This window comes from Rhinoraja longicauda, chromosome 14 (assembly GCF_053455715.1).
Source record: "Rhinoraja longicauda isolate Sanriku21f chromosome 14, sRhiLon1.1, whole genome shotgun sequence".
Taxonomy (NCBI): domain Eukaryota; kingdom Metazoa; phylum Chordata; class Chondrichthyes; order Rajiformes; family Arhynchobatidae; genus Rhinoraja; species Rhinoraja longicauda.
Window position 1 is genome coordinate 22,566,659 of NC_135966.1, and position 27,737 is coordinate 22,594,395.

The following is a 27,737-nucleotide window of genomic DNA, read 5'->3' on the forward strand; positions in this document are numbered from 1 at the left end:
TAATATATATATTGTAAATAACTGGGGTCCCAGCACCGAGCCTTGTGGCACCCCAATAGTCATTGCCTGCCATTCTGAAAAGGACCCATTAAATCGTACTCTTTGCTTCCTGTTTGCCAACCAGTTCTCTATCCATGTCAATACCTTACCCCCAATACCACGTGCTCTAATTTTGCACACTAATCTCTTGTGTGGGACCTTGTCAAAGGTCTTTTGAAAGTCCAGATACACCACATTTATTGGCTCTCCCTTATCCATTCAACTTGTTACATACTCAAAAAAATCCAGAAGATTAGTCAAGTATGATTTCCCCTTCATAAATCCATGCTGACTTTGACAACAATCATAATCATATTTTGAGGTATCAATCATGATCACAATTCAGTAATTTAAAAAAAAATGATGAATGTCATCAATCTGGAATATTACTCTGTTCCTTCCTCTACAGATGCTGTCTCAACCTGATGAGTATTCCAACTTCAATTTTTTATTGTAGATTTCTAACATCTGAATAATTTTTGCTTTTAGAAAATTATTTGTTCTTGGTCAATGCTGCTTTATATTGCATTAGTTTATCAGTCTGGCATGCATCTATATCGTTGAAGCTTGCTACAGTGCTGGATGAAGATGTTAAATGGAGACTAAGAAATTAATGAGAAGTAGTTTTACACATGGTTTGTCCTTGTTTTATCTCTTGGAATTCAGGTGAGACTGCCAAAAATAAAAGGCTGACTGCCAACAGTCCACTCGACTGGAAACTAATGAGGACAATAAATGATGAGAATGTTAGAGACCAAACAGTTTCAAAAAAAGGTCAATGCAATTTAAAACTCCTTAAATATTTTTCCAGTATCAAAATAGTAATTTTTGAAAGCCAGCAGCAGATGGTGCAAGCAAGCTTTCTATGAATTTTATTCAGTTCAAAAGTTGTTTTCATCTAAATCCACTAAAGGATGAAATATTCTTTGCAACGGATGGCTCATCAAAATTGAATGGAATAATGTTCTTTTGGCATCAGACTTTAATATTAATAAAATGATGTATATTTAGACTAGGACATGCCTCAATCTCTTCCTTTATTAATAGGTTAGTTTGACTGTGACTTAGGATTGAGTGTTTTATAAATCCTCATCAACTTTTGATTTACAGTTTTTTTAGAGGTTTTCTTGCTTAATCTGTATGTTACTGGCAATCCACCGATAGATACCATTTTACTTAAGTATGAATCATGAGGCCAATAACTTGAAACTTAATAAGCTCTTCGTCTTTCAAATATCTGCTCCTGGCAGGATCTCTATTTAATTTTACATTGTTTTCTTCTGTCTGCGTAATGGTTCTTAAACTCCAGTATGTGACTCTTTTTCATCAGTCTTCTTCCGCCAGTTTAATACGACTGAGCACATTATGTAAATTCATCTAGCAGACTGAACTTGATTATAAGCAGGATTCACGACATATCTTTATGGTAAAGAGATAATAGTGCCTTTACAAATTGTGTGCAGCACTGTAAACATGTTCCACAATACAGAGCAAGAACATTGTGTTAGTAGGACTATGAAGACCGTTCGGATCTAATAAGACTGTTATGCTTTATGTGTTAATGTTTTAGCAAGGTCTAATCCTCATTTCCTGATTTCAGTCCCTAAATCCTATTTGCATTTTTTTATAATCTTGAAAAGTTAGGTCTAAAATGATCCACGAATTGGTCCATAGCAATTATAGCAGTGGAGGAGGCCCAGGATGGAAAGGTTAGTATGGTAATGAGAAGGGGAGTTAAAATTGGTGGGTGAACAAAACTATTTAAAAGCTTTGTGTTTTGTAGTGCCCGATAAAACGTGACTGACTTGACCTTAGAAAGGTCCTTTGACACAATGAAACATCATAAGATGCTTAAGATGGTTGGAAAACAGACATTCAGCAAGAGCTGAAGGGATTGATTGGAGTAAACATAGAAACATAGAAAATAGGTGCAGGAGTAGGCCATTCGGCCCTTCGAGCCTGCACTGCCATTCAATATAATCATGGCTTATCATCCAACTCAGTATCCCGTACCTGCCTTCTCTCCCATACCCCCTGATCCCTTTAGCCACAAGGGCCACATCTAACTCCCTCTTAAATATAGCCAATGAACTGGCCTCAACTACCTTCTGTGGCAGAGAATTCCACAGATTCACCACTCTCGTTGTGAAAAAAAACTTTCTCATCTCGGTCCTAAAAGACTTCCCCCTTATCCTGAAACTGTGACCTCTTGTTCTGGAAACTGTGAACCCTTGTTCTGGATTAAAAGGTATTAAAAAAGCTTTCAATGTTGGGCAGAAGAGTGGCAGATTGGAGCTACTTCAGAAAGTAATTCTGGAGTGGTTGGAAGTTCTTTGCCAATCACAATATGGTTGGAAGGAAGTGCTGCACACTGGAGCAGAGAATATGAGCATTGACACAGCACAAGAAGAGGGAACCAAAAAGCTGAGTGACACGTTATCACAGTGGGTAAGCAGGTCTGCAGCACCAAAGATCAGCAGGACAAGGTTAAAGGGTAGGGTGGCTGACTGATGTTTTGTGTCACTTACAGCAGCGGATGTGGGGAAGGAGAGCATTGGAAATGTCAAGGTCAAAGATGACTGTGGATCACACAGAAGAACACAACGTGCTGCAGTAACTCATGGACCGGTGATGTTTTGGTTGGGACCATATGCTACGCTTGCCTTCATAGGTTAGGCATTAAGTATAAGAGTCAGGGTCATGAAGCAGCTTTTAGGACTTTGGTTTGGCCGCATTTGGAGTATTATGTGCAGTTCTGGTCGCCCCATTATTGGAAGGATGTGGAAGCTTTGGAAAGAGTGCTGAGGAAAGGGAGGGGGATTTGTTAGAGGCTACCTAAAATTGGAGAATTCAATGGTCATACCGTTGTAAGCTACCCAAGCCGAATACGGGGTGCGATTTCTCGAGTTTGCATGTGGCCTCACTATAGCAGTGGAGGAGGCCCAGGACGGAAAGGTTAGTATGGTAATGGGATGGGAAGTTCAAATGGTTAGCAACCGAGAGGTCCAGTGGGCCTTGGCGGACTTAGTGCAAGTGTTCGGTGAAATGGTCGGCAAGTCTATGTTTGGTCTCGCTGAGGTATGGGGGACCATGTTGGGAACACTGCATGCAGCAGATGAGTTTAGAGGAGCTGCACATGAGGATGACAGGAGGAGGGGTCTAATCCTTCAGAATTAAGAATAATTGATTCAAACGTCCTCTGGAAATATACAGTCTGTATACGCACGGTTTGAGACGGGTAACACCACCAGCTCGCCGTCTAAAAACAGCACCGAAGGGGCGCTGGCTAGCGAGGCTGGAGGGGGATCCACCGCCGGGGATGTGCACACATTCTCGGTGTCCGAGCATGAGGTGAGGTGGGCTCTGACGCGTGTGAACACGAGGAAAGCTGGAGGCCCAGATGGTATATCTGGGCGAGTACTAAAGCCTTGTGCTACTCAGCTTGCTCCAGTGCTCACCACAATATTCAACCTCTCCTTGGCAAAGTCCGTGGTCCCTGCATGCTTCAAAAGATCCATCATTGTACCAGTGCCAAAGAATGCCTCTCCAGCGTGTTTAAATGACTACCGACCGGTGGCCCTCACCTCGGTTGTCATGAAATGCTTTGAGTGGCTAGTCAAGAAGCACATCTGCGCCCTCCTTCCTCGCAACATGGACCCACTACAGTTCGCATACCGTCCGAACAGGTCCACGGATGATGCGGTCTCCCAGGTTCTGCACACCGCTCTCTCTCATCTGGACAGCCAGGGGGGCTATGTGAGGATGCTGTTCATTGACTTTAGTTCAGCATTCAACACAATAGTCCCCAGCAGACTGGTTGAGAAGCTGCTAGAACTGGGGCTTAGCACCCCTCTGTGTGCCTGGGTCCTGGACTTTCTCACTGCCAGGCCCCAAGTGGTCAGGATGGGGGAACACACATCTAGCTCCCTCACCCTGAACATAGGATCCCCCCAGGGCTGCGTCCTTAGCCCCCTACTGTACTCCCTGTACACACATGACTGTGGGGCCAGGTTCAGCTCAAACTCCATCATCAAGTTTGCTGATGACACTGTGGTGGTGGGCCGGATCTCCAACAACGATGAGAAGGCCTACCGGGAGGAGGTGGCTGATCTGGCACTCTGGTGTCAGGACAATAGCCTCCTCTTGAATGTCACTAAAACAAAGGAGCTGATTGTGGACTTCAGAAGGGCTAAACATCCAAGGACGTACACGCCACTCGAGATAAATGGGTCTATTGTGGATAGGGTGAGCAGTTTCAAATACTTGGGAGTCCGCATCGCAGAGGATCTGACGTGGGCAACGCACATTGCCGCACTGGTGGGTAAGACTAAGCAGCGCCTTTACCACCTTAGACAACTGAGGAAATTCAGATTGTCGCTGAGGATCCTTCATTGCTTCTACTCTGGGGCTGTAGAGAGCATCCTGTCCGGCAACATTACAGTCTGGTTTGGGAACAGCTCTGCCCAGGACAGGATGGCCCTGCAGAGAGTAGTGCGTTCGGCAGAACGCACCATGGGAACTACACTCGTCCCCCTGTAGGACCTATACATCAGGAGGTGCAGATCCAGAGCAAGCAAGATCATGAGGGACCCCTACCACCCCAGTAACGGACTGTTCCAGATGCTACGATCAGGCAAACGCCTCCGCTGTCACGCTGTGAAAACGGAGAGGATGAGACGGAGCTTCTTCCCACAGGCCATCAGGACTGTCAACTTTTATAACCCCAGAGACTAAATTTTTGTCGACACTTTTTGTGCTATGTTTAGTAACTTATTAACTTTATTTATATGCTGTAACTGTAATTCTTTTTGTGCACAACCCGCAGGCATTGCCATTTTCATTTCACTGCACATCGAGTATGTGTATCTGACAAATAAATTTGACTTGACTTGACTTGACTTGTTCATTTCTTTCAAAGATTTTCGACTTTAGGGATACAGCATGGAAACGGATCCTTCAGCCCACCAAGTCCATGCTGAACAGTGGTCATCCCATACACTAACACTATCCTACACACTAGGGATAATTTCTTTACATTTTTCACTGAAGCCAATTAACCTTCAACCTGTACATTTTTGGAATGTGGGAGGAACCTGGAGAACTTGGAGAAAAGCCATGTGGTCACAGGGAGAACTAGGAGAAAAGCCATGCGGTCACAGGGAGAACGTACAATCTCAGTACAGACTGCACCGGAAGTCGAGATCAAACCCGGGTCTCTAGTGTTGTAAAGCAGCAACTCTACCACTGTGCCACTGTGCTGCCCTACTTGGCATATTCAAAAATTCAGAAACAGATATTTTCTGTTCTTTGCAAATAAATTTTGAGGTTTATGCCTTTGAAGACATAAACCTTGAAATTTGGTTGCACTCCCCTGACATCAGTCTGAAGAATGGTCTCGACCCGAAACATTATCCATTCCTTCTCTCCAGAGACGCTGCCTGTCCCGCTGAGTTTCTCCAGCATTTTGTGTCTACCAGAAAATATCTCTTTCTGGATTTTGGAATATGCCAAGTTTTAAGATCTGTCCTAAATTTCATTTGAATTCACTGAGGATTATGATATGCCTGGGATATTGCCTATGTATAAACAATAAATTTAAGTTAGGGAGATGCCAAAAACCCAAGATTCAGCCTGTCCATGTCTAATTCTCATCAAAAGCAGAATTTCAGCAGCAGCCAAGCAAGGCTGATGCTGAGGATTTCTTCATTCCAATGTTTTGACATAAAGGCTCACAACTTTAATTTGAATTAGCTTTTGTCAAAATATTTCCCCCTTTTTACTTTGGAGACTTTAATCTGTAAATAGAAATCCTTCGTCGGACTATTATTTTGGGAAATGAAATGAAAGCAAAAATAATTTATCCTTTCATTGCTATGAAATTTACTGAAGAGGCAAGTGGGGGAGGCAACTAGGAAGCTGAGCTTCTATTGATACTCGGCCTTGTAAATTAAATGTAATAAATCTATTCCTGCTTTATAAGGCACATTGTTCATAGAAATATTTCATTTGGTTCTGTTGCTGTGCTGTGCTCTTTCAATGAATAACACCAATGTTCAGTCCTTCTTTGTGAAAAATTATGGTATTTCACCCATTTTAATGTCCATTATGAACTTTGGATGGTGATATTTCTGGCCAGAGTGGGGATGATAGGTAATTTTTGTGTCATTCAAGCATGGAAACTGCATTGAGGGGAGTGCAATGGGTTAGTTACTTTCTGGACAAGAAGCCGGAATTTTGGTCCTGTGACCAAAAGGATGTATCTCACTACGGCAATGGGGGAAACTTAAAATCAAGCAATTACCAAAGAATAGTGCAACACTGAAAAGGCACTTCAGCCCAAAATGTTTATGATGCTGAAATAAACTATTTTTTTCTGTCTGTGCATGATCCATATCCGCTTCAGACCTTGCATATTTATGTGCCCATCTAAAAGCCTCTTAAGCACCACTATAGTATCTGTTTCAACCACCACTCTTACAGCATGCTCTAAGTACCCACTACTGTCTGTGAAGAATAAAACTTGCCCCGCATATCCCCTTTGCGCATTTCACTCTGACCTCAAAGCTATGCACAACTGCATTTGAAAAATGTTCTCATTGTCTACACTACAAATGCCCTTCCTAATTTTATAAAACCCTCTATTCAGTAACACACTGGTAAACCTCTTCCTCACCCTCTTCAAAGCCTTCACATTCTTCCTGCAATGGGAACTGCACACAATACTCCAAATGGGGCCGGACCAAAGTTTTATAAAGCTGCAACATGACTTCCTGACTCTTATACACAATGCCCTGACCGATGAAGCATATCATATGCCCTCTTTACAACTCTTTTCTCTTTCAGGGAGCTACGGACTTAGACCCCAAGATCTCCCTGTACATCAATGTTATTAAGGTTCCTGCAATTAACTATACTTTTGTCTTACATTTGACCTCTCAAAATACATCACCTTGCACTTGTCTGGATTAAATAAGTATTCAATAGTAATTAAGTTTTGAATTAAAAATAAAAGCTAATCTTGGAACAGTAAACATGAAGGTATATTGGATTATCACACAAAGTTGTATCTGGGTCAATAATGGCTTCCAGATGGGAGGCGCGGTGGCGCAGCATTAGAGTTGCTGCCTTACAGTGCTTGCAGCGCCGGAGACTCGGGGTTCGATCCCGACTGCGGGTGCTGTCTGTATGGAGTTTGTACGTTCTCCCCATGACCACGTGGGTTTTCTCCGAGATCTTCGGTTTCCTCCCACACTCCAAAGACGTACAGGTTTGTAGGTTAATTGGCTTGGTGTTTGTGTAAACTGTCCCTAGTGTGTGTAGGACAGTGTTAATGTGCGGGGATTGCTGGTCGGTGTGGACTCGGTGGGCCGAAGGACCTGTTTCCACGCTGTATCTCTAAACTAAACTAAAAAAAGAAAAGGAAAACAGCTATCCTTACCCAGTCAGGCCTGTATGCCACCTACTGAACCATCAATATCCTCAGTTCAGGGAGAATTAAGGGCAAAGAATAAACAGTGGCATTGTCAGTGACATCATAATTTATAGCTGAAGAAAAAATGGATGTGAGTCAGGATGTCTTGTTGTGGCTTTATAGGACTTTGGTTAGGTCGCATTTGGGGTGTTGTGTGCAGTTCTGGTTGCCCCATTATAGGAAGGATATGAAGATTTTGGATAAAGTGCAGAAGATGTTTACCAGAATGCTGCTTGGATTAGAGGGTATCAGGTATAAGGAGAGCTTAAATAAACTTTGATTGTTTTCTCTGGACCATTGAAGGTTGAGGGGAGACTTGATAGAAGTGCATAACATTATGAAAGGCATAGATAGCGTAGGCAGTCAGAACCGTTATCCCAGGATGGAAATGTCAAAGACTAGAGTGCATTGTTTTAAAGCGGTAGAGGCGAAATTTAAAGGTGATGTATGGGGTAAGTTATTTACACAAAGAGTGGTGGCTGCCTGAAACGTGCTGTCAGGGGTGGTGATGAATGCAAATACGAAAGTGGCATTTCAGAGATTTATCGGTAGGCACATGGATATGCAAGGAATGAAGGGATATGGATCTCGTGATCAGAGGTGATTAGTTTAACCTGGCATCATAGTTGGCACGGATATTGTAGGCTGAAGAGCTTATTCCTGTGCGAAACCATTCTATGTGATTGAAGTTGATTCAATGCACATCCTATTTTTGCAATCACTGTAATCTTGGGAAGAATTAATAATTTTTTATTAGGTAGCTATTCTCCACTCATTTCATTGGAGAAATCATTCTGCTTTTAGAACAGATGATAACAAAAAATCAGGAATGAGTTCAGTTTATTGAGTTATTAAGAAGCTCTTTCTAATTTATTTTTTTGAGGATGATTTGCTGACGTTTAAAATGTGCTGCTGGGTAAATAGACCTTACTGTAAAATGGATCAGTTGCTGTGAGCCTTTAGATTAGTTATGTCTCACCTACTGCTCAATGATGTTAGGTCTTTTCTCAATCTTTAAAATAGAAATTGGATTGTGAAATCCAGATTATCGATGGCATAAGTAAAGCCCATGGATTATCATGAAAAAAAACATTATGTTTTCAACTTGCTTGCCAGTTTTCAAAGAGTTGATCAAATTTCCGAACCACAGTAGATCAGGCAATTCAATGACATTTGAATTACGAGGCATGGTCCAAATTCAGGAATCATTTCCATATGCTACATTCACAGAGTAATTATGTCTCAAATTATATTACTTTTTAATAAATTAGATCACATAGCTTATGATAAAAAGCCAGTGTTATTTCTATTGTGGTTTTCTTTGCTGCTGAAAGGATATCCATTCCCAAAGTAAACCAGCTGCTTTATTGGTTTATTAAAAAAAGTTATTTCACAGCGTGCTAACATTCAATTCACAGCCATTAGACATGCACATTTACAATAGTTTATTTAAGTCCTCATCAGTCTCAAGACAATTTTACATTAATTTTAGTGTGATTTCTTTGTGCCTGAAGATCTCTCCACATAATGGGAAGATAATGGCTTACAATTTGATAATTCACACATTGTAAATTCTGCTGAACAGATTAGATTAAATTTAATTGAAAAAGAATTGAATGTTAGAATGTACTGCAGATGAGAAATAGGTGAACCTCTAAATTGTAGAAGGCACCTATCATGTGTAAAGTACAGATAAATAATCACAATAGGATATATTTCAGGATCTATTTTAGTTCTATTCAGGGATTTCTTCTTGTTCAAAATAAATGTGCTAAGAAATTAGATCATACAGAACTGTTTATTTCAGTACTATTCAACTGAAAATCATAATCATAATCATAATCATACTTTATTAGCCAAGTATGTTTTACAACATACGAGGAATTTGATTAGCCATGCAGTCATACCAATAAAAAGCAACAAGACACGCAAAATACACTTTAACATAAACATCCACCACATTCCTCACTGTGATGGAAGGTGAAAAAAAAGTTCAATCTCTTCCCTTCTTTGTTCTCAGGAATTGACTTATTCCTGAGTAAAATGTGATTTAACAACCATTGCCCAGCCATTTGGTGCTTCTGAAGTCCAGCTGAGCCCTTTCTGGTGTGGGCCACATTGCTGCATCAGTCCGATTGGAGCATTATGGTACAAATCTGATCATCTGGTCCAGTAGAGGGTCTTCACATTATTAGACTGAGACCCCATCGAGGCAGGTCACATGCACATATTCTGTTTCTCTCAGCCTGCTCCAATGACATTGCTGTCAACCGCAGAACCTCCTCTCCCTGCCCTCTGATTACCTGATGTCCCAAATCCACACTCAATTCAATAATCTTCCCTGGGTGCCCAATTTCCTGCAAGGCTGAACTCTTTCACCCATAAATCTCTTCCTCCAGGTCAGGCAGCATCTCTGGAAAAAAAGGATGGGTGATGTTTCGGGTCGGGTCAGAAAATCAGAAGAAGGGTCTCGACCCAAAACGTCACCCATCCTTTTCTCTAGAGATGCTGCCTGACCCGCTGAGTTCCTCCAGAACTTTGTGTCTATCTTTGGTACAAACCAACATCTGCAGTTCCTTTCTACACAATCTCCTTTGCCATCTCCTCTTAAACCTTCAAGCACCTAAGTCTCCAAGCTTCTTTTCACCCTTTTATGTCCCATTTAGACTTTAGAGATACAGCGCAGAATCAGGCCTTTGGCCCACTAAGTCAATAGACAATAGACAATAGACTATAGGTGCAGGAGGAGGCCATTTGGCCCTTCGAGCCAGCACCGCCATTCAATGTGATCATGGCTGATCATTCTAATTGTGTCCATTGCGACCAACGCTCACCCTGTACACTAACACTATCCTCTGCACTAAGGACAATTTTACCGAAGCCAATTAATTAATTTACAAACCTGTACATCTTTGGTGTGTGAGAGGAAACCGGAACAGCCGGAGAAAACTCACGCAGTCATAGAGAGAACGTACAAACCATGTAAAAACAGCACGCTTATTCAGAGTCAAACACAGGTCTCGGGCGCTGTAAGGCAGCAACTCTACCGCTGTGCCTCCTTTACTCTAGTGTGCTGCCCTCTATCCCCTGGTTGGCCCAGAAACTCTCCAAAATATGAAGATCTTAGTGGAAGCTTCAATCCCAAACCACTGCCATCCAACCATTCCCACCACCACTCCCTCCACCTGCTACTTAGATGATCACCACCCCTGATCCCAGGGGCTCCAAGCCCCAAATGGGTTTATAGCTGTATGAAATTCACCCCTCCTGCCCTCAACCTGAGAAGCATACTTTTGATGCCAAAAAACACGTGATTTATTCAGCTGAATTTTGCAGTGGCAGGCCCAGGATTAACATGGTCTTCATTATGATGCTCCTAGTACTTGGTTTAGAACTAGAAATTTTAGATTTTGTCACCAGTGTTTTTACGTGAGTAATGTAACTTTAACAGAAGTCTCCTGGACGTTGAAAGCTTTTCCAAATCACAAGCATTACTCTTCCAGATTGCTAAATGTGTTTTATTCAAGTAATAAAATGCCTGTGCAATGATGTAACATGGCTTTTTAAGATCAAGTTGTCCTTTATCCTTTGCAAGATTTTTAATTCAGGTTTCAACTTACAATTCCTTTTTGGTTAACAGTGAGCTAATATTGAGTCAAAGGCAAGCCAGCAATCTTTTAACAATATTATATTTTGAGAGCAGTAACAGCAGCGAGGTCACAGATGGATCATGTACACTCTGCTGTTTAGTGGTTAACATTAAAGGTTCAATAGTCAATGGAGGTTACATCTCACCTATTTTGAAGTTGGCTTTATCTGCTTTCTTCTGCCTTCTGAGTTGTAGAGACTAAAATGTTTTTTTACATTATGTGTTAGGGGTTGGTGAACCTTCATGTGAATCATTAATTCCGTTGAGCATAATTGCTCCGCCCCCCTCAGTTGTTCAAACAGATGTGTACACAAAAAGAGATCTAGTGTCAGGCCTGGCATCTCAAATGTTTTGCTAATCTCCTGCATGTACATTCTGCTGGTTTGCCATGGAAATTTTCCAGATTCTTTCAGAGAAGCTACAATAAAAACAAAATATTAATCTTGAAAATGTCTTTTTTTTAATGCAACACTTTTTTTGCACAATGGAGTAGAATTTTATTACAGACCTATTTACTAAAAATGATTGGATATTTTACAAATTTGTGAGTGTGCATCTGTAAATGGTCATGCTGCCCACATGAATATGGCATGCTTATGTACAAAGGGTGCTGAGTAAACGAGGTCACATTAATTGGTGAGCAGCACATGTTCAATGCTTTTAAATTTTTTATCACCAAGCAAACACTGATTACAGACATCGATGGCAGACCAAGGTCTTAATCAGGGAGCTGAAGCCCACAGCAGCATAACAGGACCTGTTTCTATTTGGGCCACTAACTTACAGTCCAACAGTGTGGATTATTCCAGGGTATATTGATTTTCCTTTAGGTAAGTTCCTGTTTTAAAAAAGTCTTCAATGGTTGTCCTCACACCCCTTGTTTTGGTAATCCTATTGCTGGTAGCAAGCGAAGCCATACATTTGCAGATTAAATTTGTTATGACTGTGATCTAAAATGTAATTAAAGTAAAATTCTCTTTGACTACATACACTGTGATGTTCGCTTAAGCTCAGGAAGATACTAGATTTTAACAGTGCTGGGAAATGCAGCTCGAAACGTCTTCACAAATTAAAGAGATGCGGCACAACTGGGCCTCAGTCCCATTCAGATGTCTTCCTAGCTTCCCTGGACGTCTCCCATCCCAACTACCAACAGGTCCTCTCCCATCCCTCACTCAATCTTCTTATTCAAACTTTGCTACTTCTCCTTTTCCTCAAACTTCTCCCTGATCAATTTCTAATTTCATTCCTGGTCCTGATCATTTGGTCCAGCATCTACTCTCCAGCCCATTCTGATCTTCTCACAACTGTGAGCTGCAATCTTCTCACTCCACTTATCGCCTCATGAACATCATTCGATTTCTCAATTTCACTTTTTCTAACTATGGGTTAACCACCACCACCACCCCTTCCCTGCACAACACACAACCTTTCTAGTCTCCACACCAATCTCCCCCTCTTGCCAAGGTAGGAGATTGTCGAGGAAAGGCCAATCACAAAGTTTGTTCGTGAATGAAAACGCATGGTCCATGTGCTGCTACTTCTAATGCACTTGATACTTTTAACATTGTGGGCACTCCAGGGGTTGAACCCCATGCAACACCTCTTCACTGTGGGAAAAACTGACAATCCACTACCAGGTCCATGCCTCTTGCCTGGAGATAGTATTGTCAATGTTAAATGATCCGTGAGAAAAGCCATAATCTGCAAAGATACAGTACCAACTCCTCTCTTCCTGTTTTCACATTCCAAAGAACCTGGCTGACCTTGATTCTGTCGACCAAACGTCATCTCAGTCATGTTTGTTCGGGCTGCAGCCAGATCAGTTTCGGTTCCTTTCCAATTGTGGCTAATACTGCCTGAGAACGCTGTCTCCGCTGTATTTTTACTCCATTTTATTGTGGCTAATTCGTGACTATCTGTAACACCTTAACAACACCGTCTGCATGGGTTTGAAACTGAAGCAACTCGTGGCAGTTTATAATTCCCAACATGAAGAACGTTGGTTTATGCCTGTTTTGATTACATACCTGGAAATGATTTAGCACAAAGGATAGACATAGGCAGGCATAAGTTTGTGAAATTATCCTGTTGGTCTGCTTCTTACATGGTGATAAGTACCAAGTCTGAGTCCTTTCAATTATTCTGGTCAACTATGTGATTTTATGATGTTAAAATTATTGGAAATGAACTAACCTAAAACAGGCAAGACATTTTGTGAAAATGCAAATTTAGGTTTCTGATCAGGTGTAGAGATTTAGTTGCAATTTGAGTGCACAATAGGCAGGTGATTTGCCTCTGGTTATTTTGCTGAGTGCTCTGCAGCTTGACCTGTGGTTTCTAAATGGAATGTTGCAGGCTATTTAAGAAAAAGTAAAATTTAAAAAATATCATTAGGATCCCTGCAGGAGCTGTCTACCCATATTCATAGCAACTAGGTCCAGCCTTGTATCTCACAACCAACCTTTCCACCAGCTACTTGCGTCCATGTAGAAGTAGACAATTATCAGCCTTACAAGCTGCAATATATATTGTCACTTTCCTATCTGCTAAGTTCAAGTGATGGCTAATTCTAAGTAAGGAAATGGGCTCCTAACTATGATGGCACAAGAGATGTAGATGCTGGAATAGAGACATAAATGCTGTGGTAACTCAGTAGGTTAGGCAGCGTCTCTGGAGAATAAGAATAGGTGACGTTTCGGATCGGACCCTTCTTCAGACTGAAAGTAGAGGTGGGGAGGGGAGGGGAGGGGGGTGGTGTGGGAATAAATTGGAGGCAAGAAGAGGCCAGAACAAATCGGGGCTGGCAACAGATGACCTCAGGAAGGGTGGAGCCCATAATGGCACATTGTTGGCTGGGGAAGGTGTGATAACTAGAGGGATACAAGGATGCGAACAGTGGAACTGGTAGGATCACTAGGGTGGAGGAGGAGGGGGGAGTGGAGACAAGGGGGGAGGGAATGCAGGAGTTACTTGAAATCAGAGAAATCAATGTTCATATTGCTGGGTTGCAAGCTGCCCAAGTGAAAATTAGGTACCGTTCCTCCAATTTGTGTGTGGCCTCACTCCGGTGGAATCTTGAACAAAACATAAAATGCTGGAAGAACAGTGCGTCAGGTAGCATCTAGGGAGGGAATCGACAGACAATGTGTCGGATGGCGAGCCTTGTTCAAACTGAAATGTTGTGTGTCCATTCCCTCCCCAGATGCTGCTTGATGTACTTAGTTCCTCCAGCACTTTGTGCTTTCCTAACTATGACTTTGGATTGGCATTGCAAATACCTGGCACCTATTTTTGCACAGTTGAGGTACATTTCTGCGGCTTTTAATGTCCCAGGATTCATTTCTATGCCACCCTCTATTCAGACCATCAATAATTACAGCTGCCTTGAGCGTATTCCCTGGAAATGACAAGCCTCTCCGACTTATTTATTCACAAAATGCTGGAGTAACTCAGCAGGTCAGGCAGCATCTCAGGAGAGAAGGAATGGGTGATGTTTCGAGTCGAGACCCTTCTTCAGACTGAACAAAACATAAAATGCTGGAAGAACAGTGCGTCAGGTAGCATCTAGGGAGGAAACGGACTGAAGAAGGGTCTCGGCCCGAAACATCACCCATTCCTTCTCTCCTGAGATGCTGCTTGACCTGCTGAGTTACTCCAGCATTTTGTGAATAAATACCTTCGATTTGTACCAGCATCTGCAGTTATTTTCTTATATAGCCTCTCCGACTTCATTCTCTCCTTTCTTAGGGTCCATTTCACCCATGATGCTTTTAGTCTTCAATCTGGCTAAATGCTCCATTTATCCAATTAGCATTCTTGGCAAAACTCTTTTGTCCTGGTTGAAAATGTGTGATTGAGAAAGGCATGTAAAGGAGAACAAATCATCACTGGTTATGGTGAGAGTATTGGTTGCTTGATATCCTCTTGGTCTGTAAAAGTGATGCCAATGTGGCAGTGAGCACTACTGGCAGCTCATGCTCTTGCACATGTTCAGTGCTCACAACCAAAGGCAAGCTTCTCTCCCACTGACTTCAAATGCATGACTGAACATTCCCAAAAATAGCACACCAGGGAATCATTATGCTCTTGTGTTTGGCATTTAACCGTAATTCAAACCACATACATATCAGAAAATGACATCACATGAATAATTTTGAGCTGTTACATAATTTAACAACTTGGATTGCAAAGTTTAGCCTAATATAACAGCATAATGGTTTGGAGTCCTTTATAAATGCAGAGGGGTAAAGTAGTGGTTGTTACCACATTAGTAACCAGAGATCTGGACTGTGATCTGGAGACATGACTTAAAGTACCATTAGAAGTAATCAAGTAAATGCATAATATCATTAATGATGAACATGAAACTACTGGTAGTTTGTGAAAATTATCTGGTTCACGATTGTCATTCAGGATAGAATGTCTCCTATTCCTTCTCAGTCTGGCCTAAATTTTACTCCAGATTCATCATTGCAAATGACTCTCAATTTCTGTTGGAAAATAACTGAGCCACTAATTCAGTCCAGGGAGCTATTACTGAAAGGCAATATATATTAGTCCTACGGGAGACATCCACTCCTGTCAATGTATCATTAACAAAGATAATACTTCTATTTATACTAATGGTTTTGCACAATTTAATTGATTCCTTTATTGTGATCTGTACATATTGTGAACAAGCAGTCGAAACACACCAACACTCAGTTTCAGTATGTCACAGGGTAATATAATGTATGCAGTCAGTGGGTTAAGAGAGTTAGTGTGCCACTCCCCCTTTCAGTCGACACCTCTGGCCAGTAGTACCAATGAGAAAAGCAAGCCATGTTCCAGTTTGAGTGGATGCTTTGCCTTCAGAGTTTTTGATCAACGTGTGGACCACATCCATCGCACCCGCCACACAAGCAAAATAAAAGGAGATGCCAGCTCTTTGCTTGGAAAATTTAATTTACACGTTCATTATTCTCCGGGTACTCTGTCTTCCTTCCATACCCAAAGACATGCTGGTAGCACAATCAACATGTACAATTGACCCTAGAATGAATAGGTGGCGAAAGGATTAAAGGGGGCTGATGGGCGCGTGCCAGTGGAAAGCTGCAGGTTCGAGAGAAATAAATGGGGAAAGGAGACCGATGGGAATGTTCTATTGGGAGCCAGTAGAACTTGATGGGCTGAATAGCCTCCTTTCGTACTGAAACACTATTACTACTACCACTACTACTACTAATAATAATAATAATAAAATAATAATAATAACAATAAAATACCCTGTCATGTAGAATGACTGCAGCTGTTCAACAATACCTATGAGATGATTGTGATTGACACAGAACTCAATAGGCTGCTTAGGAGAGTCAAAAAAATATCAAGAGAAGAAAAATATGGCATATTCATCTGCCAAGGGATTAAAAGAAAGTAAGCAAGCAAAGTGTACAGCTTGCTCAGAGAAACTCAGCGCTCTTCATTATATCCCCAATAAATGTTCAAAATATTCAACTTCAGTGAGCTTCATGAATATCCATGTTTCAACATTGTGTTCCACTACTGAGACCAAAGATCAGTTTTACAAGGAGCTTGACTCTTTCATCAGTGAAATTGCTCGGACACAACACCTTTATCTACTGGGGATCCTCAAATCCAAGAGTAGAACAGGCCATTACATGTGGCCCATTGCCTTAGACATCACAGCACAGGAAATAAATGAAAGTAGACAGAGACTGCATGAGTTCTGATGCCGCCATGAGCTCTGTGTAATGAATACACTTTCAGAATAAATCATGCCATCAGGTGCCTTGAAAACATCCAATGTCAGGACATTGGCATCAGCTGGATCTAGTCATTACTGGCTGTGACTCTCTTAACAACATCTTTACTGCACAGTTACCACAGCATTGCCTGTGACTCAAATCCCTCTAAAAGTGGGAAGCAGTCTTTCCACCCAAAGCAGAAAGGCCATCCTGCATCAACATGCTACCTTGCATTGCAAGGCAGAATGCATTGCCTACTGGGCAGAACGCTGCTCCCAAAAATGATGGAGCAACCAAAAAAATACTATCATAACAATAACAGCTCATTATTTTTCCCAGCATGGTAGTTTACTCATTATACAACATAACCATTACATTGGAGCTAAAATATGTAAACTAGCAGGACGTCCCTCAAAATTTATTTCCCCTTCAGCGGCAAAGCTCAGGATCTCAGTTAAAACCAGATGATATCTCCAGCAGTGTCTCACGGACTCCATTGTCTGAAAGTAAGTCACTGCCGCATCTGACCTAGAACTCTGAATTTTGAAATTGACAATAAAAATTGAACAGAACTAATTTCAAATCATGCAATGAAACCATCTCTTTGCCAGCTTATTTTGAAATGCTCCATTCTTCTCCCCACATCACACACTCACCACAGGGATCTCAGCCCACTGACATTTGCCAATCCCAACATTAAATGGAATCAGTGCTCTGTGTTGGGTTCCCTGTCTTGCCATCAAACCCAATGCCAACTGTAGGGACTGCCAGAAGTGTGCTCACAATAGATGAAATAGCTGCTGAAGAAAACCTAAGATGCTGAACATAGGGAAGGGGGGGAGAGGGGTATGTAAGGGATGGCTCCCTCACTTTTCTTTGAAGTGCTTCTTCAAAATAAATCTTAATTTTGAAAAGTCTTGCAGTGATACTCACTACTTTTAGTTCAAAGACACAACACAGAAACAGGCCTTTCGGCCCACTGAGTCCACACCGACCTACAATCTCCGCACACGTTAACAATATCCTGCTACATACTAAGGCAATTTACACATACATCAAGCCAGTTAACCTACATACCTGCACGTCTTTGGAGTGTGGAGTGAAACCGAAGATAGAGAAAACTCAGGCGGTCACGGGGAGAACGTACAAACTCTGTACAGACAGCACCTGTAGTCAGGATCGATCCCGGATCTCTGGCGCTACAAGTGCTGTAAGGCAGCAACTCTACTGCTGCACCACTGTGCCACCCTACTGTTTGCAACTTGCTTGCCATTGAATGGAAACATTTGCCTCGCCTTGCTCCACCTATGGATCTGGAGTCAGCATTGAATTCAGTAGTGGAGCAGGTGGACAGCCATACCAGCATCTCATCTAACATAAGCCAGTTGGGAATGAACCCACACATCACAACTATTTGACCTTTCCCTGTGGAACCACTGGCTCACAATCTACACAATGCAGGCTCTTGTCACCATAAACTCAAGAAAAAGACTTGGACTTTCTCCCTCAATGGAGATGTGGGCCACTTGTAGGGCACAATTGTTACTTGTTATACTTCAATTCAGGCCTGATGGTAACTTGGGTCTTTCTGAATATGGTCATGGTTTGCTTTCTTTTCTGAGGAGTTATGAGTGAAATGAGCACTGTCATTTCATACAATCTTTCAAAGACATCTTCACTTTAGAACTGATGACTGAAATGAAGACTATTGAAGGAGTAGCAGGCTGAGCTTTGAAAGGCATCTGATGGAATTTTCTGTGGTGCTGTCCTGGGGCTAGATAATTGGCATCAAACAACTACAACCATTGTCGATCATGCTATGTAGCCAGTTGAGATTTCTCCACTCAGTTCCCACTGGCTACAATTTCATGAGGGCCCTCTTATGCCAAATCATTTTATTGTTGTGTTAATGTCAAGGTCAGTCACTCTTATCTCAGCTCTGGAATTCAGCTCTTTAATCCATGGTTGGACCAAGGCAGTGATAATAACCAGACCCAAGCAGTCATTCATAGTGCTCCAACTATATTGGAAGAGCTTGTTTATATCTTGATATGGATCACCGGAAGTGCTGACACTGTTTAGAATATGTAGGGGACTGTTTAGAATATATGTGAAAATAAACAGTTATACATTAATAGATGAACAGTTTGAATCATTTTTATTTGCCGCACAAAGAAGAAATGATATCTCTGTTTCATATTGTATATACGGAGACAAGCCAAATTCTATTGAAATCCCTGAACCTTATCATAAATGTTGTTTTTGTTATTTTTATGGTCTAAATCAAACAAACTAAAAAAGCAGATGTAAACTCTGGAATGAAATAGAATGAATTGCTGTTTCTTCAGAAAAAATATTGGAACCGAAATGGTTTTACATCATGCTAATTTTCCAAGTGTAAGTTCAGCAGCGGACTCTGGGTGCTCTGGTTTCCACCCACATTGCAAGAATATGCAGGTTAAGTAAGCACTTGGTGTCGAATCTGGGGAGAGAGGTAGAATTGTCAGTAAGAGGGGGAGAATACAATAAGATAGAAACATAGAAACATAGAAACATAGAAAATAGGTGCAGGAGTACGCCATTCGGCCCTTCGAGCCTGCACCGCCATTCAATATGATCATGGCTGATCATCCAGCTCAGTAACCTGTACCTGCCTTCTCTCCATACCCCCTGATCCCTTTAGCAAAAAGGGCCAAATCTAACTCCCTCTTAAATATAGCCAATGAACTGGCCTCAACTACCTTCTGTGGCAGAGAATTCCACAGACTCACCACTCTCTGTGTGAAGAAATGTTTTCTCATCTCGGTCCTAAAAGACTTCCCCTTATCCTTAAGCTGTGACCCCTGGTTCTGGACTCCCCAACATCGGGAACAATCTTCCCGCATCTAGCCTCTCCAACCCCTTAAGAATTTTATATGTTTCTATAAGATCCCCCCTCAGTCTTCTAAATTCCAGCGAGTACAAGCCTAGTCTATCCAGTCTTTCTTCATATGAAAGTCCCGCCATCCCAGGGATCAATCTAGTGAACCTTCTCTGTACTCCCTCTAAGGCAAGAACGTCTTTCTCAGATTAGGAGCCCAAAACTGCACACAATACTCCAGGTGCGGTCTCACCAAGGCCCTGTACAACTGCAGTAGAACCTCCATGCTCCTAAACACAAATCCTCTTGCTATGAATGCCAACATACCATTCGCTTTCTTCACTGCCTGCTGCACCTGCACACTTGCTTTCAATGACTGGTGCACCATGACACCCAGGTCACGTTGCATCTCCCCTTCTCCTAATCGTTCACCATTTAGGTAATACTCTGCTTTCCTGTTCTTGCCGCCAAAGTGGATAACCTCACATTTATCCACATTATATTGCATCTGCCATGCATTTGCCCACTCGCCTAATCTATCCAAGTCACTCTGCAGCCTCCTAGCTTCCTCCTCGCAGCTAACACTGCCACCCAGCTTCATGTCATCCGCAAACTTAGAGATATTGCATTCAATTCCCTCGTCCAAATCATTAATATATATTGTAAATAACTGGGGTCCCAGCACTGAGCCTTGCGGTACCCCACTAGTCACTGCCTGCCATTCCGAAAAGGACCCGTTTATTCCTACTCTTTGCTTCCTGTCCGCCAACCAATTTTCTATCCACCTCAACACTGAACCCTCAATACCGTGTGCTTTAAGTTTGTACACCAATCTCCTATGTGGGACCTTGTCGAAGGCCTTCTGAAAGTCCAGATATATCACATCGACTGGTTCTCCCTTATCCACTCTACTAGTTACATCCTCGAAAAATTCTATAAGATTCGTCAGACATGATTTGCCTTTTGTAAATCCATGCTGACTTTGTCCGATGATTTCACCACTTTCCAAATGTGATGCTATCACATCTTTAATAACTGACTCTAGCATTTTCCCCACTACCGATGTTAGGCTAACTGGCCTATAATACCCCGTTTTCTCTCTCCCTCCCTTTTTAAAAAGTGGGGTTACATTAGCTACCCTCCAGTCCTCAGGAACTACTCCAGAATCTAAGGAGTTTTGAAAAATTATCACTAATGCATCCACTATTTCTGAGGCTACTTCCTTAAGCACTCTGGGATGCAGCCTATCTGGCCCTGGGGATTTATCTGCTTTTAATCCATTTAATTTACCTAACACCACTTCCCGACTAACCTGGATTTTCCTCAGTTCCTCCATCTCATTAGACCCCCGGTCCCCCGCTATTTCCGGCAGACGGTTTATGTCTTCCTTAGTGAAGACAGAACCAAAGTATTTGTTCAATTGGTCTGCCATCTCCTTGTTCCCTATGATCAATTCACCTGTTTCCGACTGCAAGGGACCTACATTTGTCTTAACTAATCTTTTTCTCTTCACATATCTCTAAAAGCTTTTGCAGTCAGTTTTTATGTTCCTTGCCAGTTTTCCCTCATAATCTATTTTCCCTTTCCTAATTAAGCCCTTTGTCCTCCTCTGCTGGACTCTGAATTTCTCCCAGTCCTCTGGTATGCTACTTTTTCTGGCTAATCTGTATGCTTCATCTTTTGTTTTAATACTATCCTTGATTTCCCTTGTTAGCCACGGATGCACTACCTTTCCTGGTTTGTTCTTTTGCCAAACTGGGATGAACACTTGTTGTAGTTCATCCATGCGACCTTTAAATGCCTTCCATTGCATGTCCACCGTCAACCCTTTCAGCATCAATTGCCAGTCTATCTTGGACAATTCACGCCTCATACCCTCAAAGTTACCTTTCTTTAAGTTCAGAACACTTGTTTCTGTATTGACTTTGTCACTCTCCATCCTAATGAAGAACTCCACCATATTATGATCACTCTTGCCCAAGGGGCCTTGCACAACAAGACTGCTAACTAACCCTTCCTCATTACTCAATACCCAGTCTAGAATGGCCTGCTCTATCGTTGGTTCCTCGACATGTTGGTTTAGAAAACCATCTCGCAAACATTCCAAGAAATCCTCTTCCTCAGCACCCTTGCCAGTTTGGTTCACCCAATCTATATGTAGATTGAAGTCACCCATTATAACTGCTGCATCTTTGGTGCATGCATTTCTAATTTCTTGCTTGATGCCATCCCCAACCTCACTACTGCTGTTAGGTGGCCTGTACACAAGTAAGAGTAAGAATAATGTAAAAATGGGTGGTTTGATGGCCAGCACAAATTTAGTGGGCCAAAGGATCTGTACCCGTGCTTTATATCTCTATGATTCTGTGAATTTTACAATTGACTGATCCACACCAGACGTGTGCCTAATAAATCACTGACGCCATCTATCAATAATGTCAGACAGTAAGGGATCCGCTGGCCAGTTGCAATGAACAATACCCATGGTAAAGTGCTACTAAAAATCCTCTGCTTAAATGAGCATCATTCATTCAGCTGGTGCCTGGTAGCCTTTTAACTTGCACTTTCCTGTATCCATCCAGAATATCATGCCAGCAGCCTTCAGAAAATTGGCAGAGACAATACCATCTTAAGAGTTCCCACACCTATTAGGATAAGCACTTAGAAAATTGTTTTTGGTTGCCAGGGATTTTTGAAGCCATTTTAACACCTGGTTTGGCTGAACTTTGAGAGTAGTTCAGAACATTGGACTCCTGATTTTTGGCAGAGGCAGCTGTTTAGTTTTATTGATTTCAAGAAAACAATAAAATATGGGAATGTTTCTCTTCTGTCTTGGAAGCTGCCACCGATTGTACCATTGTACCAACAACAGCAAAGAACAGTGCATGGCTGAAAAGGAACAGGATAAGGAGGGATTACAGTCTGCAAGTCAGGTAGATCACAAAGTTGTACTTAGATTGTCAATGGAACAGTATCTCCAGTTTCAACTGCAATAAATGACACAAGTCAACGCATGTATAGCATTTACTGTGGATGTTGTTTTAGGTTCACTCAAGGTTATAACAGGTGGTATCAGTTTGGCCATTTACAATGTTCTTGACAATGCACATCACAGTGAACTGAGTTTAATTTAGTTTAGTTTATTGTCACGTGTACCGAGGTACAGTGAAAAGCTTTTGTTGCGCGCTAACCAGTCATCAGAAACACAATACATGATTACAATCGAGCCATCCACAGTGTACAGATACATAATCAAGGGAATTACGTTTAGTGCAATATAAAGTCCAGTAAAGTCCGATTAAAGATAGTCCAAGGGTTTCCAATGAGGTAGATAGTTGCTCAGAATCACTCTCTAGTTGTTAATCGAATGGTTCAGTTGCCTGATAACAGCTGGGAAGAAACTGTCTCTGAATCTGGAGGTGTGAGTTTTCATATTTCTACACCTCTTGCCTAATGGGAGAGGGGAGAGGGGAGAGGGGAGAGGGGAGAGGGGAGAGGGGAGAGGGGAGAGGGGAGAGGGGAGAGGGGAGAGGGGAGAGGGGAGAGCACCCGAATGGGCAGTCAACCACCTTCTTGTCTTTCTTCATAACTGCTCACCAGCTTTGTGGCAAGAAAGTAGGAAGTTGGTCAATGGTTGTTTAGTGAGATGGTTCCAAAATGTACACATAAAGGTTGCACAGGTGCCACATGTGAAGATTGACCAAGATATGGAATGAGATTGGTTGCAAGGCATAGCATTAGGAGATGCAGTGAAGAGTGCTACAATGCATATTTGGGGAAGTGTGATAATATAGATTAAAGACTGGCTATCACATAGAATACAGAGCCAGCAAAAGCAGGCTCTCTTCAGGCTGGGAGGATGTAACATGCAGGATGCTATGTTCAGTTCTTGGTATTCAGTTATTTGGTATTTATATTAATTCCTTGAAGGAGGGAGCAGAGTGTAAGGCAGTGCTGTTTTTGTGGACAAAAAGGTGCTGATATGCGTATTGTTCCTTCCTATTGGTGTCAATGGCAGATTGTCATCCTGTAAGCTGCCTATCAGATGACAATCCTATTATTTAAGACTGCCTAATTTGATTAGTACATTTGATTTTTTGAAAACATTTGTGATTCTTTTGTCATACTAAAAATTCTAAAAGTTTGGAAATCTTGTTTTTTTACTTTTCAAAGGTGAAATACTGTACATAGTCACAAAATAATCACTGGTGTAAGGTATCCAAGTTTTTTTGATGCTATAAACGTAGATAGAAGGGAAAGAAATTAGAATATTTGAGCTCTGCAAAGGATATAATGAGTTTGCACGTTCTTCCTATGACCACGTGGGTTTTCTCTGAGATCTTCGGTTTCCTCCCACTCTCTAAAGACGTACAGGTTTGTAGGTTCATAAGCTTGGTATAAGTCTAAATTGCCCCCAGTGTGTGCAGGATAGTGTTAATGTGCGGGGATTGCTGGTCGGTGCAGACTCGGTGGGCCAAAGTGCCTGTTTCTGCAGTGCATCTCTAAATTAAACTAAACAGCGCCATTCGTCTCATGCATTTTACCGTCATTACTCATGTCCCAACAGTTACAGGCTGATGGATTTGCACAATAGTTGGTGAGAGAGATAGGTTTCTAACTATAGCCTTGGAATTGCTTTACTAAACACTTAGAGCCCATTTTTTCCAGTCTGAGGATGTCATTAGTTCAAGTTTCAGATCATGGAAATTACTGAAGAGGTCAGCATTTATTACCCTAGAGAAGTTGGCGTTGAACCACATTCGTTAGTTGCTGCAGTTCTTCTGGTGAGGTTACCGCCAAATTCCTGTTGGGAAAAAGAATTCTTGGACCCAACTCTGATGACTGAGACTGTTGAACTGTCTTCAATCGAACTTTATTGGACTTTATCTTGCACTATGGATGGCTTGATTGCAGATCAAAGATTTTCCTTGACTGGATAGCATGCAAACAAAGCTTCTCAATGTACCTTGTTACATGTGACAATAATAAATGAAACTAAACTAAACATTTCCAAATCAGGATGCTGTATAACTCGAGGGGGTGTACTGGAGTCCCGCTGCAGCTGCTCTCCTTTTCCTCTTTGGTTGGAGAGGTCATGTGTTTGGAAGGTGCTGTTGGTGTAGCCAAGACAAATTGCTGTCATGCATTTTGTAGATGGTGCTGGTAGTGGGAGACTAAATTCTTCATTGGTGGATGGGATGCTAATTTAATGGCTTACTTTGTTAAAGATGGGGTTGAGCTTCTGAGTGTTATTAGATCTGCATTAATTTAGGAAAGTGAAGAGTGATTAATGAGACTACAAACTTGTGCCTTGTAGATAATGGGAAAACTTTAGGGTGTCCAAAGGGGAACTCACTCACTGCAAGATATCCACCCTCTCCTCTGGTTTTATAGCCATGTTATTTATGCGCCTAGTCCATTTATGTTTCTGATTAATGATAACCCACAGGATGCAGACCGTGAGGGACTTGGTGACGGTAAAGCCAATAGATATCAAGGGTAGATGATTAGATTCTCTCTTGTTTGTGATGTACACTGCTCGGCACTTTAATATTGCAAAACCTATTTGGCAACTGGAAAAGTGGTCCAACCATAGCTATCAAACAAAGTTAAAGTCAGCATTAAATCAAATGAAAATGTGCATAGTTTTGCCAAAAACCCCCAGTAAATTGTGGATTGGAAAACTTTCACAATTCAGCAAAAGAAGATAAATGCAACGATAATGATTGGAAAATCAGGCTAGTGTGAAACATATAAGACTATAAAACCTTCTATGGATATGTAAAAATAAATAAATTAACTGAAGTTCATATGGGTTACCAAACATTAATTTACAGACTGAGACAAGAGAAATTATAGTGTGGAAGAAGGAAATGGCAGAGAAATTAAAGAATTATTTGTTGCCCATCTCCATTAATGAAGATGGAAAACTTGGAAACAGTTGAGAACTTCAGGTCAAGTGTGAATAGAGACTCATCAAAATAATTTTGAAATATTATGGGAGAAGTTATTTGGATTCAAGAATAATAAATCCACAGGATCTGTTGATCAGTATCCCAGGTTTTGAGAGAGATGGCTATGGAAACAATGGGTACTCAGTTTGTTATCTTCCAAAGTTCCATAAATTTTAGAAATGATTCACATTGGTTGAAAGGTTTCAGATGTCAGAAGAAAAGGAGAGAGAAAACAGGGATTTGTAGATGTTAGGCTGAATCCAATATCTAGGAAGTGGTTATAAGACATTTGGAAAATTGTTAGACTAGATGGGGACAATGTGGATTTATGAAAGAGGAATCATGTTTGACAAATCAGTTTATTTTTTGAATAGTATAGATGAGGCAAATCAATTATGCTGACTATTTGGACTTACAAAAGGCCTCTGATAATTTGGCAGAAAAAAATAACTCCACCCTTACTGCAACATATTTATTTCAAGGACCTTTGTCCTGAAATACTAAGTCTGTCCTCTTTAAACGTACCCTGCCTGAATTAAGTCATCGTTGATCTTGAGTGACTACCTCAGAAGGTGAGAGGATTGCCCATGTCTCCCATTAAGAATCCTTTGGTTTGGTGTAATTGCCCAAAACATTGAAAGAACTGGAGAGGTAAACGCAAAGGTAAACACATTCTGACAGCTGCCTACATGCCAGGCAGTGGCCATCATGGTGCATTTGGTACAGTTGTAGATCAGTTGCATGTTCAGGGAAGGATGGCAATGATGTTGGAACATGCTGCTAGTCTCAGTGCAGAGCAAGTGCTTTAAAGGACAGCATGCAGCGCAGGAAAACGTGTCAACCTCCTGAATCCACATGTTGGTGCTTCCTTTGGCTTTCTGTCAGGGGAGCAGGAGATGATTTTTTTTCTCTCTTGGAATGCAGAGAATTTGTAACATGCAGCAATTGTGAGCTGCTGCTGTTATTCTCTGTTTCAGCTTGAGAGGAACCAGAAGCACAACAGTGGATGGTCACCATGACCTCAGCAGCCTGCAGCAACATACCTCAGACTTTGACCTTTTACAACATTTGACTCTCATTCAGGAAGCAGGTTCACTCGAGATATCTAAAGAGTAGTTTAATAAATTTCTGCAATGGAGAATTCAGGGCTCTGGGGAACTCTCACATAAGCAGAGTTGAGGCTTGGGCCAGATGAACCATGATTATATTGAATGGCGAGGCAGGCATGAGAGGCTAAGTGGCCCATTGCTGATCCTATTTTGTTGGATTCTTGTGTTCACTGCAGGGGTCTCAAATGCATTACTCCTAATTGAGTGCAGATAAGGAAATCATTTCCTTATTACCTTTACTGCAAAGGACCTCACCTTCAGGAGCTTCTGTCCATTGTCCTTCTCCATGTTCTTTCAGGCTTCCATTCTCTCTTGCCCTCTCATCATCGCACTTATGTTGCTATACTCCAAGGGGAAAGGCAACCAAGGACCCAAGTCTAGGGTTGCCAACTGTCTCACTCCCAAATACAGGACAAGGTGACGTCACCACTCCCCGCCCCATGTGACCTCACCCAGCCTGCGGCCACATGCTCTCGCTCCACCAATGGCGGCCGCCTGGGCCGGGAGGCGGGTTGCTACGCAACCTCCGTTATGCGAATACACTTGGCTCCGCTCCCCGAACACGCTCTGTTAGCTTACACTGTCCCGGCCTACAGCAGCCCGCCGGCCTACAGCAGCCCACCGGCCTACAGCAGCGCGACGACCTACAGCAGGCCAATGACCCACAGCGGGCCGCGGGCTAATACGGGACAAGGGCGGTCCTGTACGGGACAAACCAATTTAGCCCAAAATACGGGATGTCCCAGCTAATACGGGACAGTTAGCAACCCTACCCAAGTCCCACACATCCAGGAGTAACAAGGCTTAATTGAAACCTGTTTAATATAAGTAATAATCCACTTGCAATTCCCTGAAAATTAAAAAAGTACCATGATATTTAAGCAAATATTAGCCTATAACATATTCAG

At 41.9% G+C, this 27,737-nt stretch overlaps 1 protein-coding gene across 2 annotated transcripts in view; it reads right to left on the bottom strand.

The window, feature by feature from the left end:
* The window catches only part of ergic1 (endoplasmic reticulum-golgi intermediate compartment 1), a 153,952-nt gene that overhangs the window by 110,431 nt on the left and 15,784 nt on the right, over positions 1-27,737 (bottom strand). Inside the window, exon 1 of one of the 2 annotated variants that reach the window (XM_078411573.1) lies at positions 11,306-11,382. The exons of the other annotated variant lie outside the window; for it this stretch is intronic. The gene's annotated coding sequence lies outside the window, so the exon portion shown is untranslated. Of the gene's footprint in view, positions 1-11,305; positions 11,383-27,737 lie in introns of those variants that run through there. 2 annotated transcript variants of the gene reach the window in all.